At 46.3% G+C, this 16,979-nt stretch overlaps 10 non-coding genes across 10 annotated transcripts; all 10 read left to right on the top strand.

Moving 5' to 3' along the window:
* The first annotated feature begins 724 nt into the window (after window positions 1–724).
* Window positions 725–797, top strand: TRNAV-UAC (transfer RNA valine (anticodon UAC)). Its single transcript has one exon. It is a non-coding gene; the product is annotated as a tRNA-Val (tRNA).
* Window positions 798–871: 74 nt separating this feature from the next.
* Window positions 872–944, top strand: TRNAV-UAC (transfer RNA valine (anticodon UAC)). The gene has a single exon. It is a non-coding gene; the product is annotated as a tRNA-Val (tRNA).
* Window positions 945–1,018: 74 nt separating this feature from the next.
* Window positions 1,019–1,091, top strand: TRNAV-UAC (transfer RNA valine (anticodon UAC)). The gene has a single exon. It is a non-coding gene; the product is annotated as a tRNA-Val (tRNA).
* A 74-nt stretch (window positions 1,092–1,165) lies between these two features.
* TRNAV-CAC (transfer RNA valine (anticodon CAC)) lies at window positions 1,166–1,238 on the top strand. Its single transcript has one exon. It is a non-coding gene; the product is annotated as a tRNA-Val (tRNA).
* Window positions 1,239–1,312: 74 nt separating this feature from the next.
* TRNAV-CAC (transfer RNA valine (anticodon CAC)) lies at window positions 1,313–1,385 on the top strand. Its single transcript has one exon. It is a non-coding gene; the product is annotated as a tRNA-Val (tRNA).
* A 74-nt stretch (window positions 1,386–1,459) lies between these two features.
* TRNAV-CAC (transfer RNA valine (anticodon CAC)) lies at window positions 1,460–1,532 on the top strand. The gene has a single exon. It is a non-coding gene; the product is annotated as a tRNA-Val (tRNA).
* Window positions 1,533–1,606: 74 nt separating this feature from the next.
* Window positions 1,607–1,679, top strand: TRNAV-CAC (transfer RNA valine (anticodon CAC)). The gene has a single exon. It is a non-coding gene; the product is annotated as a tRNA-Val (tRNA).
* A 74-nt stretch (window positions 1,680–1,753) lies between these two features.
* On the top strand, window positions 1,754–1,826 carry TRNAV-CAC (transfer RNA valine (anticodon CAC)). Its single transcript has one exon. It is a non-coding gene; the product is annotated as a tRNA-Val (tRNA).
* A 5,045-nt stretch (window positions 1,827–6,871) lies between these two features.
* Window positions 6,872–6,944, top strand: TRNAV-CAC (transfer RNA valine (anticodon CAC)). The gene has a single exon. It is a non-coding gene; the product is annotated as a tRNA-Val (tRNA).
* Window positions 6,945–15,773: 8,829 nt separating this feature from the next.
* On the top strand, window positions 15,774–15,846 carry TRNAV-CAC (transfer RNA valine (anticodon CAC)). The gene has a single exon. It is a non-coding gene; the product is annotated as a tRNA-Val (tRNA).
* Window positions 15,847–16,979: the final 1,133 nt, after the last annotated feature.

The raw sequence follows: 16,979 nt of genomic DNA, 5'->3' as shown, positions 1-16,979 counted from the left end.
CCTGAACGCAATGTCTTTAAACGCGTAAAAAGAATGTCTATCAGGCCGTCTACCAAATCTTTCTTCTTTCTTGTGCACAGCGGCACGCTTCCCGTAAAACCATGGCTAAGAGAGAAGGGTTTGTTTGTACCATGGAGTATCGATTGTGGTATATGCCACAAACCGGAAACCATAGATTATATATATATATATATATATATATATATATATATATATATATATATTATATATTTTACCATATATTTCTAGATTGTCGGGACTCAGTGTTCTTGTGGGACATCCTACAAAGAACCATCAACAAAGAATTCCCTCTGACACCATTCGGTATTCCCTTTCTTCCTTTTGAAGAGACGGGAGACGTGCCGTGCGACACAATAATGTTGCTCTGCATGCACAGTGTCTGGAAGACAAGAATGGATGTAAGGCATGAAGCTCTCCAACCTCGTCCTGCTCAGGAATATTTCGTGGAAAACATCCTGCACTTACGTGACATACATAAGGCCAAAGGGGAGCCACCAGCGTGGCTACCCATATTAGACAAATTCGCCACAGATCGGTTCCCCTAACCAAGCTGCATTACCCAATATGCAGCCGGTGTTTTTACCAAAGTACAACTACCTCTTTCTGTTTTTAACTCTAACGCGTGGAATGTTCTGCTAAGAGCAAACGTGTTACCTTTTGTGTACGTGCGTTGTGTGTAAAACAGGTAATAAAGAAAAAAAAAGTTCCCGTGGTGTAGTGGTGATCACGTGCGCTTTACACGCGCAAGGCCCCCGGTTCGATCCCCGGTGGGAACAGTGCATTACACTTTTGTTTGCGATCGCGAATACGCAGAAGAAAAGAGGGAGGGAAATATACCTCTCCGTGCTCCGTTCCCGTGGTGTAGTGGTTATCACGTGCGCTTTACACGCGCAAGGCCCCCGGTTCGATCTCGGGCGGGAACAGTGCATTACACTTTAGTTTGCGATCGCGAATACGCAGAAGAAAAGAGGGAGAGAAATATACCTCTTCGTGCTCCGTTCCCGTGGTGTAGTGGTGATCACGTGCGCTTTACACGCGCAAGGCCCCCGGTTCGATCCCCGGAGGGAACAGTGCATTACACTTTTGTTTGCGATCGCGAATACGCAGAAGCAAAGAGGGAGAGAAATATACCCCTTCGTGCTGCGCTCCCGTGGTGTAGTGGTTATCACGTGCGCTTCACACGCGCAAGGCCCCCGGTTCGATCCCGGGCGGGAACAGTGCATTACACTTTTGTTTGCGATCGCGAATATGCAGAAGCAAAGAGGGAGAGAAATACAGCTCTTCGTGCTCCGTTCCCGTGGTGTAGTGGTTATCACGTGCGCTTCACACGCGCAAGGCCCCCGGTTCGATCCCGGGCGGGAACAGTGCATTACACTTTTGTTTGCGATCGCGAATACGCAGAAGCAAAGAGGGAGAGAAATATACCCCTTCGTGCTGCGTTCCCGTGGTGTAGTGGTTATCACGTGCGCTTCACACGCGCAAGGCCCCCGGTTCGATCTCGGGCGGGAACAGTGCACTACACTTTTCTTTGCGATCGCGAATACGCAGAAGCAAAGAGGGAGAGAAATATACCTCTTCGTGCTCCGTTCCCGTGGTGTAGTGGTTATCACGTGCGCTTCACACGCGCAAGGGCCCCGGTTCGATCCCGGGCGGGAACAGTGCATTACACTTTTGTTTGCGATCGCGAATACGCAGAAGCAAAGAGGGAGAGAAATATACCTCTTCGTGCTCCGTTCCCGTGGTGTGGTGGTTATCACGTGCGCTTCACACGCGCAAAGCCCCCGGTTCGATCCCGGGCGGGAACAGTGCATTACACGTGTTTTCTTTGCGATCGCGAATACGGAAAAGAAAAGAGGGAGAGAAATAGCCGTCTCCGTGCTCCGTTCGGATTTTCCACTTCCGGCCACCACAGCCTGCGGAAGCGGAATGTCGGCTCCCGCAAGGGCGTTGTTTGCGGCCCAAAAGGGCCGCGGTATCAGGTTTATGGATGCTGCTACAAAGGAGTACCAGATTATTTTGCCGCAATTGTCGAAAGGTACAACCGTCTCTAATACCGCACGGGGATGTCAAGGCGACGCCCTATCGCGTAGAACATTTTCGAGACGCGCTAGCTCGTCTGCAGTTGATGCCGGAAGTGTTGGCTTTAGAAGCCTATCAAATGAATCACGTATGGGCTGTCACCTTCAAAGATGAAAAAGGAAACCAGAAGTTGCTGTCTACGGAAGCGTTAACTGTGAAGGGTGAGCGATGTTTGGTGATTGACCCACGCAACCAAGGCGTACGCATGAAGCTCAACTGGCTGCTGCAAACCACACCAGATCAGAACGTGCGAGCGGCGCTGGCACCCTTCGGAACAGTGACCGAGATGTAAAAGGAAAAGTGGCGCGTAGCCGGATGCAGTGACAAAGGGTCGCACAGAAGACTCGTGTCCTTATGCTTGAAACCTGGCCTCACCACCGAAGATCTTCCGCATCAGCTACGTGTCGGCGAGGACCATGCACTGGTGTTGGTGCCTGGCGGAGCACCGCTCTGCCTCCGGTGTCACGGCGCCTGTCATATACGACGCGAGTGCCGCGTTCCACGTTGCGGGATCTGTCGTCGCTTCGGCCACGAAGATACCCAGTGCGTGCGAAGTTACGCGAATGTGACAGGGTTTGGATGGAGCGACGTGATAAACGAACACCTAATGGACCAAGCTGACGCAGAGGACACAGCTGGGGAGGGCGAGGTCCAGCCTAACTCTGACGAGGCACCAGCCGCTACGAGCCATGACAAAGAGCAGCAGGAGGAAGCCAGTAAAGAAGACAAGATGGCACAGAATCAGGCGACAGAAATCAGCAAAGAAGGCGAAGCTGTGCTCGGAACCGCCGAGGAGACCATGGACGACAGCCCTGGAATCGTCGGGGGCGGCGCAGAGGCGGTGAATAGCGGCCACTCAACCGCTGTCTCAAAAAGACCACGAGACCAGAGCGTTGGAAATGCTGGAAAAGGAGAAGACCGGAGTGTAGCTGAAGGACCGCCTGCCAAGACTACCACCTCTCGGCGGCTTTCGCTGAAGCCCAAACCGAACGTGCCACCGGACAAGAGGACACCACCAGCAGTGCCCCTCCCATAGCGGGCCCGCTGGTTGGTAGTAAAGAACGAATGAACTGACGGTGGACGTGTAGGTTGCAGTTTCCATGATGTGTGCCAACAAGGAGGACGCGAGGGCTTCGACCAGTGTGGCGGAGCCATTTAACGATGTCATCCAGTCCAGGGCTGTAAGTCTGTTAGCAGTAAAATTGCATCAGGTGCCAAGTAGTCCGTCTGTCCCTCAGCTTTCTACACATGGCTTCAAGATAGGGACACTCAATGTGCGTGGCTTGTCGACGAGAAAGCGGCAAGCTCAGCTTAAAAGGCTCTTAATTGACCATGACTTTGATATTCTTGCAGTTCAGGAAACAAAAATTGAAGGTGAGGAAGAGATGGATAGAATGGTTGAAGTGTTTAAATCAAATTACAATGTTTGTGTTAGTCATGCTAATGGGAAGTCTGGAGGATGTGTTATTTTTCTGCGTAACACTGTCGGTATTAATGAGGAGACTGTAGTAGCCCTCGATAATGGCCTATTAGTTATGTGTGACCTGTCTTGCAGTGAAGTAGACTGGAGAATTATCTGTATTTACGCCCCGAACAAAGCAAGCGAGCGAAAAGTGTTTTTTGAATATATGGCCACCTTCATAAGTTGTGATAGGAGAATTCGTTTATTAGGTGATATTAATTGTGTATATTTGCCCGAGGACACCTCTAAAGATGTGTTCATGAACGACAAGAGTGCAGAAATGCTCAGATCCACCGTTCAAGAGTATGACCTTGTTGATGTGGGAGATGTACTACGTGAAAACCAAGTAATGTTCACTCATTTTCAAGGGCGGAGTCACGCAAGGCTCGAAGGGCGTATGTGTCCGCGGAACTGGTACCGACTTGTAATCAGCATACGGTTAAACATGTTAGCTTTAGTGACCACAGTTTAGTGATGTTCACAATCGGTTCGAAAGTGAAGGAGTATCGTTTTAATTGGCAGCTGTGGAAGATCAATGAAAAGTTGCTGCAGGACGAAAGATTCATGGACGAAGTAACGGAAAAAATTAAAGAATTGCGCGCAAGAGAACCTAAACATTGGTTCTATGCGTGGGATCAATTTAAAAGCGAGGTTAAAAATATAGCACTTCAAAGGGCGTGTGTATTAAGCCGTCAGGCTAAACAGCGAGAAAAAGAACTAAACAGTACGCTGAAGTGTCTCGTAGATTTGAAAGCGCAGTCCCTGGGCATTTTACAACGGAAATCAAAGAAACAAAAGAGCAGCTGGAAGCCATTCAGACTGAAAGATACGAGGCAGCGGTGATAAGATCACGCGCCGAGCGAATCTGGTTAGATGAAGCCCCGACGAAACGGGCACTCGGAGACGAGAAGAGATATACGACAAAGAAATAAATTAAAGGAATTTGCTATCACGGCGTTCTTTCACGTGATCAAGAAACCATTCGAAGCGCTTTCTTCGAAAGCTATTCTAATTTGCTTAACAGTAAAGTATAAATAACTGAGGAGTTCAAGACACATATTTTGCCACTCGTGCCAGTACTGCAGGACGAAGTAAAGACGGAACTCGAGAAACCTGTAAGTATTGACGAGTTAGAACGATCAATCGATGAGCTTAGTAAGACAAAGGCTCCGCGGCCCGACAGCCTAGGGCCTAGCTTCTACAAGTTTTTCAAGCGTCAAATGGTGGAAATACTCTACACCATCACAACTGAAGCGTACGAAGTTAAACGACTGCCTCCATCTTTCAGTTCCAGCCATATCGTCCTGATACCAAAGACTGATGAGCCTGCCAAGTTGCAATCGGTGGAAGCATATCGACCAATTAGTCTCCCGAACGTTGATTATAAGGTGTACATGAAGGTCCTGGCCAAAAGGCTTCAGTCAGTTATTACATCTGTTGTTGGCCCACATCAGACATGTGGTGTTAAGGGGAGAACGATATTAACAAACATCCACACAACGAGAAGCGTTCTCGAGTGCTGTGACTTAACCCTCGGACACGTGGCAATGGTACAGTTAGACCTCTAGAAAGCCTTCGATAAGGTTGCCCACAGTATATTGTTTGCTCTGCTCGAACACATCAACATCGCAAAAATTCTTCATGAAGGGGCGCGAATGGCATACGCAGACTGCAGTGCAAGGCTCTTGATTAACAACAAGCTGAGTTCTAGTATACCGGTTCGGTCGAGTGTGCGTCAGGGATGCCTGGCCTCGCCCTTGCTTTTCGCCATATTTCTAGAGCCATTCTATTAAAAGGTGTTGCACAACAAGAAGGTCAATGTATTCCGACTTCATATGCGCGAAGTTAAAATCTTGTCATATGCTGATGACATAGCGATTTTTTTCGGCGATCATGACAGCATTGTTGAAGCAATGAAAGACGCAAAAATGTTCTGTAAACTTACTGGTAGTGCTATAAGCTGTCAGAAAAGCATTGGTTTTTGGCACGGAGAATGGGAAAGTACGTCTGCTTATGTGCAAAACATCAAATTCATTCGGAGGCCCTTTCGATATCTAGGAGTCCCATTGCAACACTACCGCGATGCAAAAACACATTGGGTTGGTGAAATAGAACGAGCCAAAGCACAGGCGGTGAAGTGCGGTGGTGACAACCTGTCTATGTTCGGACGTGCAACTGTGTGTAATTTGTTTCTCATAGCAAAGGTGTTCTACCTACTGCAAGTTTTATGTATGTCCAGAGTATGCGTGCAGAACTTGCACCGAATTTTTCCTGTTTATATATGGGGATCTTCAAGGGAGCGCACAACTCGTTTAAATCTGTTCCATCCCATGCACAAAGGAGGCTTGGGCGTATCTCATTTATTCCTAAAGCAGGTAGTTTCAAGATTTTGTTTTTTACGAGACCAAAGAGATGGTTTTTTGCGGTCCGAATTCAATGGCAATTGTGTGATGCGTTGCCCGATTACATTGTGACGTCACATGCTGGACCTAAGGAAGCGATCAAAGGCTTCTGGTCAGAGGTGGTGAATGCTTATCGCCTCCTCAGTGCCCATTTTCCCGCAGATTATATACTTGCATACTGCAAAACGAAAACGATTGAATAAAGACTTATTAGATATTACGTGCACAGCGCCTGTTTACCGAGCTCTGTATAACTTAGTACACGAGAAGGACGTATTGAACCGGGTGAGAAAGATGCCTGTGAAGGCGACCACTAAATCATTTTTCTTTTGTTTGCACACTGGTACGCTCCTTGTCAAGCCGTGGCTCCAAGAGAAAGGATTCTTCCTTCCTTGGGGCGTTAACTGCAACATTTGCCAAAAGCCTGAAACAATAGAGCACATATTCCTACACTGCTGGGATTCAGTATTGCTGTGGGACATTCTCCAGCGAACAATTAAGTAGGATTTACCGTTGACCACTTTTGGTATTAGGTTCTTACCATTGACTGACCTAGAGGGAGTGTCGTGTGATATGGTGATGCTCCTCTGTATGCACAGCGTGTGGAAAACACGGATGGCTGCAAGAAACGAGGAGGTGAATCCAAGACCACCCAGGGACTATTTCATTGACAATATTATTTATGTGCGCGAAGTCTTAAAAACCCAAACAGAGCCACCACACTGGCTACCTATCTTTGATCAGCTAGTGATCATCAAGCAATTTTAACTAAGCTCCACATTCGAATGCGCAGCGGTTCCTTTTTTAACACCACTGCATATGTTCAATTCAGAGATTGAATTCGTGCTTTGTATATCCGTATACGTACAGTTCTCAAAACAGGAAATAAAAAAAATCGTCGTGCTCCGTTTCCGTGGTGTAGTGGTTATCACGTGCGCTTCACACGCGCAAGGCCCCCGGTTCGATCCCGGGCGGGAACAGTGCATTACACTTACACTTTTGTTTTCTTTGCGATCGCGAATACGCGAAGAAAAGAGGGAGAGAAATAGCCGTCTCCGCGCTACGTTCCCGTGGTGTCATTCTGCTTCCGGCAGCCGAGCTGATCGGATCGTTGAATCGTGGCCTCAAGCGGGGCGGCGACAGCGGTCACTTTGGGCCGCGGAAACAGGTTCAGCAACGACGTCGAAAGGGACTACCAGTTTATTTTGCCCCAACTGCCAAAAGGACGAATTGTTCTCAACACCGTCTTTTTACACGGTGATGTAAGAGCGAGGCCGTACACGGTCGAGGATTTTCGGGATGCGCTTACGCCCACAAGCCTGCTGCCGGAAGTAGTGTGCCTCGGGGCCTACCAGGTCAATCACGTCTGGGCCGTGACCCTCAGTGACGCAGCTGCAACAAAACGCCTGCTGGCCCTGAAAGAGCTTCAGGTGAAAGGGCGTCGATGTGTCATCGTCGACCCGCAGGACCAGCAGGTGAAACTCCGGCTTCACTGGCTGCTGTACGGCGTTTCTGACGAGGACGTCCGGGCGGCATTCACAACTTTCGGCAAGGTAGAAGAAGTGAGCAGGGAGCGTTGGCGCGTCCAAGGCATGGGAGACAAGACCTCGACCACCCGGACCGTGCTACTGAAGCTGAGAAGCGGCATTAAAGTGGAAGACCTGCCTCACCAGGTCCGCGTCGGCGGAGAGCTGGCATTGGTGGTCGTACCTGGGCGGCCCATGCAGTGCCTGCGCTGCCAAGGGACAGGACACGTACGCCGTGATTGCAAAGTCCCCCGCTGTTCGAGATGCAGACGGTTCGGCCACGTCGACGCTGACTGCGTTAAATCTTACGCAGCCGTGACAGGACCAGCAGCGAGTGATGTTGCTGCAGAGCACGTCATGGATGCAGTCGAGACAGAAGAAGCTGCTAAGGGAGCCGGTGTGCAAGTGCCTTCATTGACGACAAATGCCACGACGGTACCGGAGGTCGCTCAAGCCAAGGTATTCGAGGGTGCTGAGCAGGTGACTGGGCCTGCACGTGTCGAGAGGGACGAAGACCCTGTGAAGGCAGGGGCTAATGAAGGCGAACGCGAGGAGACTGAGTCAGCGATGCAACAGGGCGAGGATGATGCAACAGGGCTTGTGGTGGACGATGAGGACGATGCAACAGGGCTAGTGGTGCTGAAGGAAGTGCTAGTATTGAAGGCATTTTTGCTATTGTCCGCCGGCGTGAGCAAGGGCAAACTCGTTTTTTCACCGAGCTAGAAGTTGTCAAGAAGTCACAGTCTGCTCTCGCTCTTTCGCTACAAGAACTACAGAACACAGTCGCTGTTCTTCAAAGTGACCTACTTTCAGCCAAAGAAGAGTCCTCTGAAAATCTGCGAAAAATGGTCGAAATTAAAACGTCCCTTGAGGATACAAACAACAGGTCGCGCAGAAATAACTTGATAGTTTTTGGCCTATGTGATTGCGAAAATGAAAGTTGGAGAGACTCTGAGAAAAAAGCCATCGCGTTTTTTCAAACTGAGCTCGAACAGACTATTACAACGGAAGATATTGAACGTGCTCATAGGCTGGGAAAGTTTCGCGAGGGAAAGAACCGGCCAATTCTTGTTAATTTCTGTAGATTTAAAGTTAAGGAACAACTTTTGTCGTGCGGATCCAGGCTGAAAGACACGGAATACGCAATTCCAGAGGATTTCAGTCCTGCTATCAGATATGCACGATCAAAACTGGTTGAATATGCTTTAGCCACAAACCTCTCATTTAAACTACGTTTCGATAAACTGCACATGGGCAACAAAATCTTTGGCTATGATAGCGGAAAAAAGGTGGTAACCGAAATAAGATAGCTAAAGGTCAAGCATCGTGCAGAACCTAAAACCTTGCGTACTGGCGCGGAACATAACACTTCTTGTTATCTTACACTTAATCTTCTGTTAGTTAACTGCCGAAGCTTGAAAAATAAGGCCGATGAGTTTGCAGCTTTACTTTCCGCTGTTCAACCACACATAGTGATCGGCACTGAATCCTGGCTTCATGAATCCATCGCCAATAATGAGGTATTTCCGTGTGGTTATGATGTTTACCGGTGTGACAGAAACACACATGGTGGCGGCGTTTTTCTTCTCATTAATGAGTGCCTTCACAGTACTGAACTCCCTACTTCTTTCAATCACTCTGAATCCATATGGTGCAGGGTTAGAATGAGCAATGGCAATTACCTTGCTGTTGGGTCTTTTTACCGGTCTCCTAGTTCTTGTAATCCGGAATCATTTACCGAGCTATCAAACTTTTTAACTACCGTAAATACTGAGTATATACTTGGGGGCGACTTTAACATGCCTGCTGTTGACTGGGAAGATGGCAAACCTGTGTTTTCAGACTCGACTGCCCTATCTCTTGCCTCTTCAGAGTTCATTATAACTAATGACCTAACCCAATTCGTCTCCGAATGCACGCGAAGAGACCGTTTTTCTACCAGCACTTTAGATTTGTTTTTTGCTAGCTCTGAGTCGCTGATCCAAAATGTAGCTGTCATCCCTGGTATCAGTGATCACGATTGCGTCATTGCCACGTCTAGTGCCGCTTCAGTTAGACCAACCCATAAATATCCTAGAAAGGTTTTTTTCTACGACCGAGGGGATTACGTCTCTTTATCACGAGAGCTTTCAAATTTCTTCCCTATTTTTTATGAGGTCAGCCAGACAGTGGACATAGATGAAGCTTGGATTCTTTTTAGAGATAAATCAAAGGCTTTAATTGAACAATACATACCTTCCAAACTTTTGACAACTAGACGCCGGAAAGATAAACCGTGGGTAGATAAGAAAATTCGCTCGCTAATTAACAAAAAACGCCGCCTGTATGCTTCGTATTTGAAGACTCGCAATCAATCTGTTTTCCATGAAATGCGTCATGTGAACTACAATATTAAGCAAGAAATAAAGGTGAATAAACAAAGTTATATTTCATCGCTTGACGCAAAGTTAAGGGATAATCCTAAAGAATTTTGGAAATTTGTTAAAATAAATGGTAAAGTGGACACAACTGTCCCCATTTTATCAGTTGGCGAGAAAACAGTGCTTGATGATTATGAGAAGGCTTGCTGTCTGAATTCCTATTTTAAAAGTGTTTTTTCTGAGACATACACTGGTGAACCGCCTGAAATACAAGAAATAGCCTATGAGAATATGCCTATGGTCACTGTCACATATAACGGTGTTCTGAAACTTATTTCCAATATGAACAACAAATCAGCTGGCGGTCCCGATGCTATTCCGTCGCAGGTATTGAAATCCTGCTCTCAAGAAATTGCGCATTTTTTAGTCGCTCTGTTTAATAAATCATTAAATACCATTTCATTACCTGCAGAGTGGAAGGTAGCCCACGTCGTTCCCATACATAAAAACGGTCCCAAAAATGTACTAGAAAACTACAGGCCTATTTCTCTAACATGTGTATGTTGCAAAACAATAGAACACATCATATGCAGTGCTGTGATGAAACACCTTCAAAGCAATAAATTTTTTTCGGATTTTCAACATGGATTTAGGCCCGGCTTGTCATGTACGACTCAACTGGTAGAGTTCGCTCACGATCTCTTTTACTCTTTTGACCTTGGATTTCACGTAGACTGTATATTTTTAGATTTCCGGAAAGCTTTCGACACCGTTTCTCATGCATTGCTTTTACATAAATTATCTTGTCTCGGTATACACCCTGCAATAGTACATTGGATTGGAATTACCTGTCTGGACGAACACAGCATGTTTTAATAAACGGCACTAAATCAACACCTGTCACCGTAACCTCTGGCGTGCCCCAAGGGTCTGTTTTGGGGCCTTTGTTATTTTTAGTCTTTATAAATGACATTGTGCACAATCTAGAATGCAAAGTGAGGTTATATGCTGATGATTGTGACATATACAAGAATGTAGAAAATGTTTGTGATGTTAGTAGTTTGCAGAATGATCTCAACGAAATTCATGCTTGGTGCATTAAGTGGGGCATGTCTTTGAACAATGCTAAATGCCAACTTGTGTCATTCACCCGTAAACGCTTTCCTGTGAGATCAGTGTATAAATTGGACGGACTACTTCTTGACAAGGTCGAACACTACAAATACCTCGGGGTCTATTTTTCAGAAAATTTAACATGGAACAGACATATTGAATACTTAACCTTAAAATCATCTCGTATACTAAACCTTGTTAGACGTAATTTTTATAACGCCCCCCAGAAAGTAAAAGAACAGCTTTACATAACAAATGTTCGTCCGGTACTCGAATACGCTTGCCAAGTATGGGACCCTCAAAGCTCTAAACTTATAGAAAAGCTCGAACGCGTCCAAAACCGCGCTGCAAGATTTGTTTCTGGCAATTATAATTTCCGTAGCAGTATTACATTGCTTAAAGAGGACCATGGTTGGAAAACACTAGCACACCGCCGATTAACTGCAAAATTAGAACTTTTTTCCGAATCTACTTTGATCTCACAGGAATAAACAAGAACTTGTACATTTTCCCTCCCCACTTCATCTCTAAACGATGTGATCACGAGCTGAAAGTCCTTGAAATGCACTGTCGTACTGATGTCTACCGTAATTCATTTTTCCCGCATGTTTCCGCACACTGGAATAGGCTTCCCACGAGCATTGGTGAATGTAAAACGTGTTCAGAGTTTCTGTCTTTATTGTCACGCAGTCTGTCGTAGTATATTATCCCGTTTTCTTTATATCATTTGGCTGGCATTGCACTTCATGCGATAGTGTACCCTTTCCATTTCTGTCTTGCAAATTTGCACCGCACTTCACAAGACCGTTTTGCCGTCGAGATGACTCATCTATGTTACGTATTTTTACTTTTACCACCTGTGCTCTGCTGTATCAAGTTTTTGTCACATGTTCACTTTTCTTCAATTTGTGCCCCCCTGCAATAATGCCCTTGTGGCGCTGCAGGTACTTGTATAAATAAATAAAATAAAAAAATGATAACGACGGGGACCGGGCGGCTAGTCTCGGTGCCACCTCCAAGCGCCCCCGTGACGAGGGCGGAGACAAGGACAGCGCGGCATCCAGCACAAGTGACGGGCCACCAGCGAAGACGCCTCTTGGGAGGCGGTCGGTCTTCAAGCCGAAGCCAAATGTTCCGCCCGAGAGAAAGCCTGGTGACAAAGCACAGCAAAAGAATAACGCCGGGAAGACGGGTGGTCCCGGAGGCGGCTAGCCGAGGGCTGGTCGTGAGAGGTAAGCACCATGCTCCGGGTCTATCTCATACTTTAGTTCATAATGGCTCCTAATCCGTCGCTCACTATTGCCACAGTAAACGTGAGAGGGTTATCGGCCAAGCGTAGGCAGAGCCAAGTCCTACGGTTGGCCGCTGACCAAGACCTAGACGTTCTAGCTGTCCAGGAGACAAAGGCTGACGGAGAGGAGGAGACCGGGATCATGGTGCGGCGTTTCATGGCTAGATATTATGCGGTCGTGAGCCACGCGGTAGGGACGTCCGCCGGTTGTGTTCTGTTTGTTAAGAAGTTGCCTGGCCTTGTTAAAAATGTATTTTCATGCCAAACCGGAAGGATCGTATTTTTTTATTTTGTTTTTCGTGAATTGGAATTCAGAGTCATGTGCATATATGCACCGAATGCTGTGGAAGAACGCGCTTCATTTTTTGCGAACCTTTTTCAGTATATTAGCACTGATAAGTGCATGGTTTTGTTGGGGGATTTCAATTGTGTTTTGAGGGCTCGGGATAGAGTCAATAATGCTGGTATTCGCGATAAAAGCAGTAGTGTGTTGACTAAGCTAATTAGTGATAATGAACTGGACGATGTCTGTAAGTGCCTGGAGGGGGAGCGGGAAGTCATGTACACACGATTCCAAGGTAGTAGTCATGCGCGGTTAGACCGCATATACGTATCGCAAGACATAATTCCAAAGTGCCATAGTTATTCGGTGGCACCAGTATCGTTTTCAGATCACTGCATTGTGAAATGTCATATAGGCACGGAGAGGAAGAAACAAGATTTTAATTGGGAACTATGGAAAATGAATGCCTTACTACTAAAAGACGAGCCATTTGTAGAGGCAGTACGTGAGGCCGTCAGGAAAGTAAGTGAAGAAAACAGTGAAACAATAGCAGAGAAATGGGAATACTTCAAACAAAACGTAAAAATGAAAGCTTTAGAAAGATCGAGCTGCTTACGATTTGAGAAGGAAAAGAAAGAAAGGGGTTTACGAAAGACACTTAAGCAGCTGATAGCGCTGGAGTGCGAAGAGCCTGGGACGTATAAGCAAGATGTAGGAGCCATTAAAGAAAAAAATTGAGCAGCTTGACAAGGAACGGCATCAAGGTGCGATTGTGCGAGCAAGAGCAAATGCATTAGTAGCTGGAGAGACGCCCACCAAACGGGCGCTGGGACTCGAAAAAGCGCAAGCTCGACGGAATCATGTCGACAGGATTTTATGGAACGGCACAGTTGCCGACGATAGTAAGAGCATAGGTCGAGCGTTTCTAGAGTATTACCAGTCACCCTTTGCGTTCCAAGAAGTGAATATAGACGAGTTCAGAAAGGCCTTTCTATCTCGCACGCCGCGAATGAGTGACGATACGAAAGAACGATTGGAATGGAAAATAACAGAACGTGAAGTTCAAAAAGCCATTGATGATGTGAACCAAGGCAAATCACCTGCACCTGACGGTCTGGGCGCGTGTTTATATAAAGCTTTCAAGAAAGAACTGTCGCCGTTGGTAACAGAGCTGTTTAATGATGCGTAGGATAACAAAACTTTGCCGCCTTCTTTTGGAAAAGCTGATACCATACTCATCCCTAAGAGTGACCAAGTGGAGAAACTTAGGCTAGTAACATCTTACAGGCCAATATCTTTAACCAATGTTGATTATAAGGTTTTTATGAAGGTTTTCGCTGCCAGACTTCAAAGTGTAATAAAGGAAATTGTCTCAGATCACCAAACGTGTGGTATCAAAGGAAGGTCCATTTTTTCGAATATTCACACAATGCGGTGCGTGCTGGAGTGCTGTGACGCCACCTCGGGTGGAGTCGCGGTGCTCCAGCTGGACCTCGAGAAAGCGTTTGATTGTGTCTCTCATGATATTTTGTTTGCCATTTTGGATTACGTTAATGTTGGTTCCATCATCACTGAGGGAGTGGCGTTGGCGTACCAGAACTGCACAACACGCTTAATTGTGAATAAATCATTGGGGGCCCCCATTAACGTCATGCGTTCTGTGCGTCAGGGCTGCCCTCTCAGTCCTCTTTTGTTTGACATTTACATAGAAACTATGTGTTTGGCAATAACTGAGAATGAGCAAATACGCGGGTATAGCTTGGCAGCCACACAAATCAAGCTCTTGGCATATGCAGATGACATCGCGGTGTGTTGTACAAGCAAAGAAAGTGTGACGGAAACAATAAGGGTAGTGAAAAATTTTTGTGATGTGACGGGCAGTAGAGTGAACTGGGGAAAGTCCCTCGGTTTGTGGCACGGAGAGTGGTCTTCGACCCCGGACAATTTTGCAAATGTGAGCTGGATAAAAACCCCGACCAAGTACTTAGGTGTCCCCATGGGCAGTTACAAAAATAGCGACGAATACTGGACGAACCAAGCAAAAGAAACAAGAGAAAAAGCAGACAGGTGGAAAGGCATCAACCTGTCGATTTTCGCAAAAGCAACTGTGTGTAACATGTTTTTTATTACGAAGTTGTGGTACGTCATGCAAACGTTGTACTGTTCAACGGTAAACGTGCAAAGGTTGCACAGAGTGTTCGCGGTTTTTATCTGGGGCTCTACCTGGGAAAGGAGTAGCCGAACCAATCTGTTCCGGCACGTGAAGAAAGGGGGGCTGGGCTTGGCGCATCTATTTGTACGCCAGCTTGTGAACATGTTTTTGTTTTTTCGGGATGTGCGTGATCCGTTTCTGCGCACTGTATGCCAACTCAGGTTGAGAGGTGCTTTGCCGGCACTTATTGTTAGTACGGATAGTATGCCCGGAACGCTTCGTGGCTATATTAAAGAAGTTGCAGATAGTGTGCGCTTTCTTTCTGTGCGTTTTTCTTTTGAGTATTTATGTAACGTTAAAAGGAAAACATTGTATAAATTTATTTGCGATATTGTATTTCCAGTGCCATTATACAGAGCGCTATACAGTGGAAGATCAGGACTGGATGTCCTTAAGCGAGTGAAAAATATGGAGGTGCCTACTGGGGTCAAGACATTCTTTTTTAAATTACACACAGGAACACTCTCAGTGAAGACATTCATGGAAGAACGTGGCTTTCTTGTACCCTGGGGCTCGCACTGCTTGATTTGCAAGCAACCAGAAACAATAGAGCATTTCTTTTTGCATTGCTGGGCCGGAGTGTTCTTCTGGGATGTCCTACAAAGAACAATGAAGGAGTTACCGTTAAATCCGCATGGCATCAGGTACTTAGCGGTAACGAACGACGACGGGGTTCCCTTCGACCTAATAATGCTCAAGGGCCTCCATAGTTTATGGCGTGCAAGGATGTCTGGCTACTACTGCGACCCGGACGCTAGGCCTGCGCGTATGTATTTCCGCGAAAGCATGTCTCGTTTCATTGAAATAAAGAAAATACAAGAATGTGTACCAGAATGGCTGTCGAGGAAAGAACCTCTGACAGCACTGAAAGAATTTTAATTAGACAACGCCAGTCCTTATAGGACTGATGGCATGTATGTTCTTTCAAAATGTTTTGTATTTGTTAATTGTGCATTGTAATTTTGTTCTGTATTATGTGCTCTGTACAATGTCGAAGACCGGCAATAAATAAAAAAACAAAAACGTTCCCGTGGTGTAGTGGTTAGCACGTGCGCTTCACACGCGCAAGGGCCCCGGTTCGATCCCTGGAGGGAACAGTGCATTACCCTTTCATTTTCTTTGCGATCGCGAATACGCAGAAGAAAAGGGGGAGAGAAATAGCCGTCTCCTTGCTCCGTTCCAGTGGTGTAGTGGTTATCACTCCTTTTTATTACCTTTCTCAGCATTGAAACAAAGCGATACAATCACAAATTCACACTACAGAAGGTAATTAAAAACGCTTGCCCTCTTTGTGCAATCGTCGGTATTTAAAACCACTTCAGGTTGACAAGAGCATCTAATACAGGCATCCATGCTGGTTGATGAATCTGTGCTGTATACATCTTACGAATAAACGCGATACTTTCTTTGAAGTACTCTCTGGCTGGCTGGGTGTTCATATCTGCATGATACACTGCCATTCTTGTTTTCCAGATGCTGTGAAGACATAAACTCATAAACATGTCATACGGCACCCCTTCATCATTATCGGTTGGGAGGAAGCGGATGCCATATGGGGTAATCGGTAACTCTTTTTTTAAAGTACGTTGCAGTATGTCTCATAAGAAGGTGGCATCTACGCAATCCAGAAAAATATGGTCGATAGTTTCTAGTTGCTTGCACAATAAGCAGTTTATTGTCCAAGGCACGAAGATACCCTTTTGCTCTAACCACGGATTAACGGGCAGAGTTCCGGTGTGCAAGTAAAAGAAGAGCGTTTTCACCGTGGACCGTACTGGCATCCGCTTCATCCTTTTCAGTACGTCTTTACCTGCTCCTGTTGACAACATGGTGCGATACAGTGGTTCTGGCATACATACAACAACATCTTTGTACAGTTTCTTCCGTATGACATTGCTTAGGTACTGTAATGAGAACCGTGCCGCGAGGAACTCGTAATACCAGACAACTTCTCGCAGGAAGCCTCGTACTTTCGGCCCCTTACCCGGATCGGAGGACACAATAAACGCTAGCATAACGTCACACAATCGCATTTGAATCACAGCACGTAGGAAAGCATTGCTTTGCTCTCGCATAAAGAGACATCGGGATACTACCTGTTTTAGAAACAAATGCGCCAAGCCCAGTCCACCACTTTTCACTGACCGCAATAAGTTTGTATGGCTTGTACGTTCCCAAGTTGATCCACATATATACACTCCTAGCACCCTGTGGAGTCTTTGAATGCTTG

This window comes from Dermacentor variabilis, unplaced genomic scaffold (genome assembly GCF_050947875.1).
Source record: "Dermacentor variabilis isolate Ectoservices unplaced genomic scaffold, ASM5094787v1 scaffold_13, whole genome shotgun sequence".
In the NCBI taxonomy this organism is placed as follows: domain Eukaryota; kingdom Metazoa; phylum Arthropoda; class Arachnida; order Ixodida; family Ixodidae; genus Dermacentor; species Dermacentor variabilis.
This window is presented reverse-complemented; position numbering and strand designations above follow the sequence as displayed.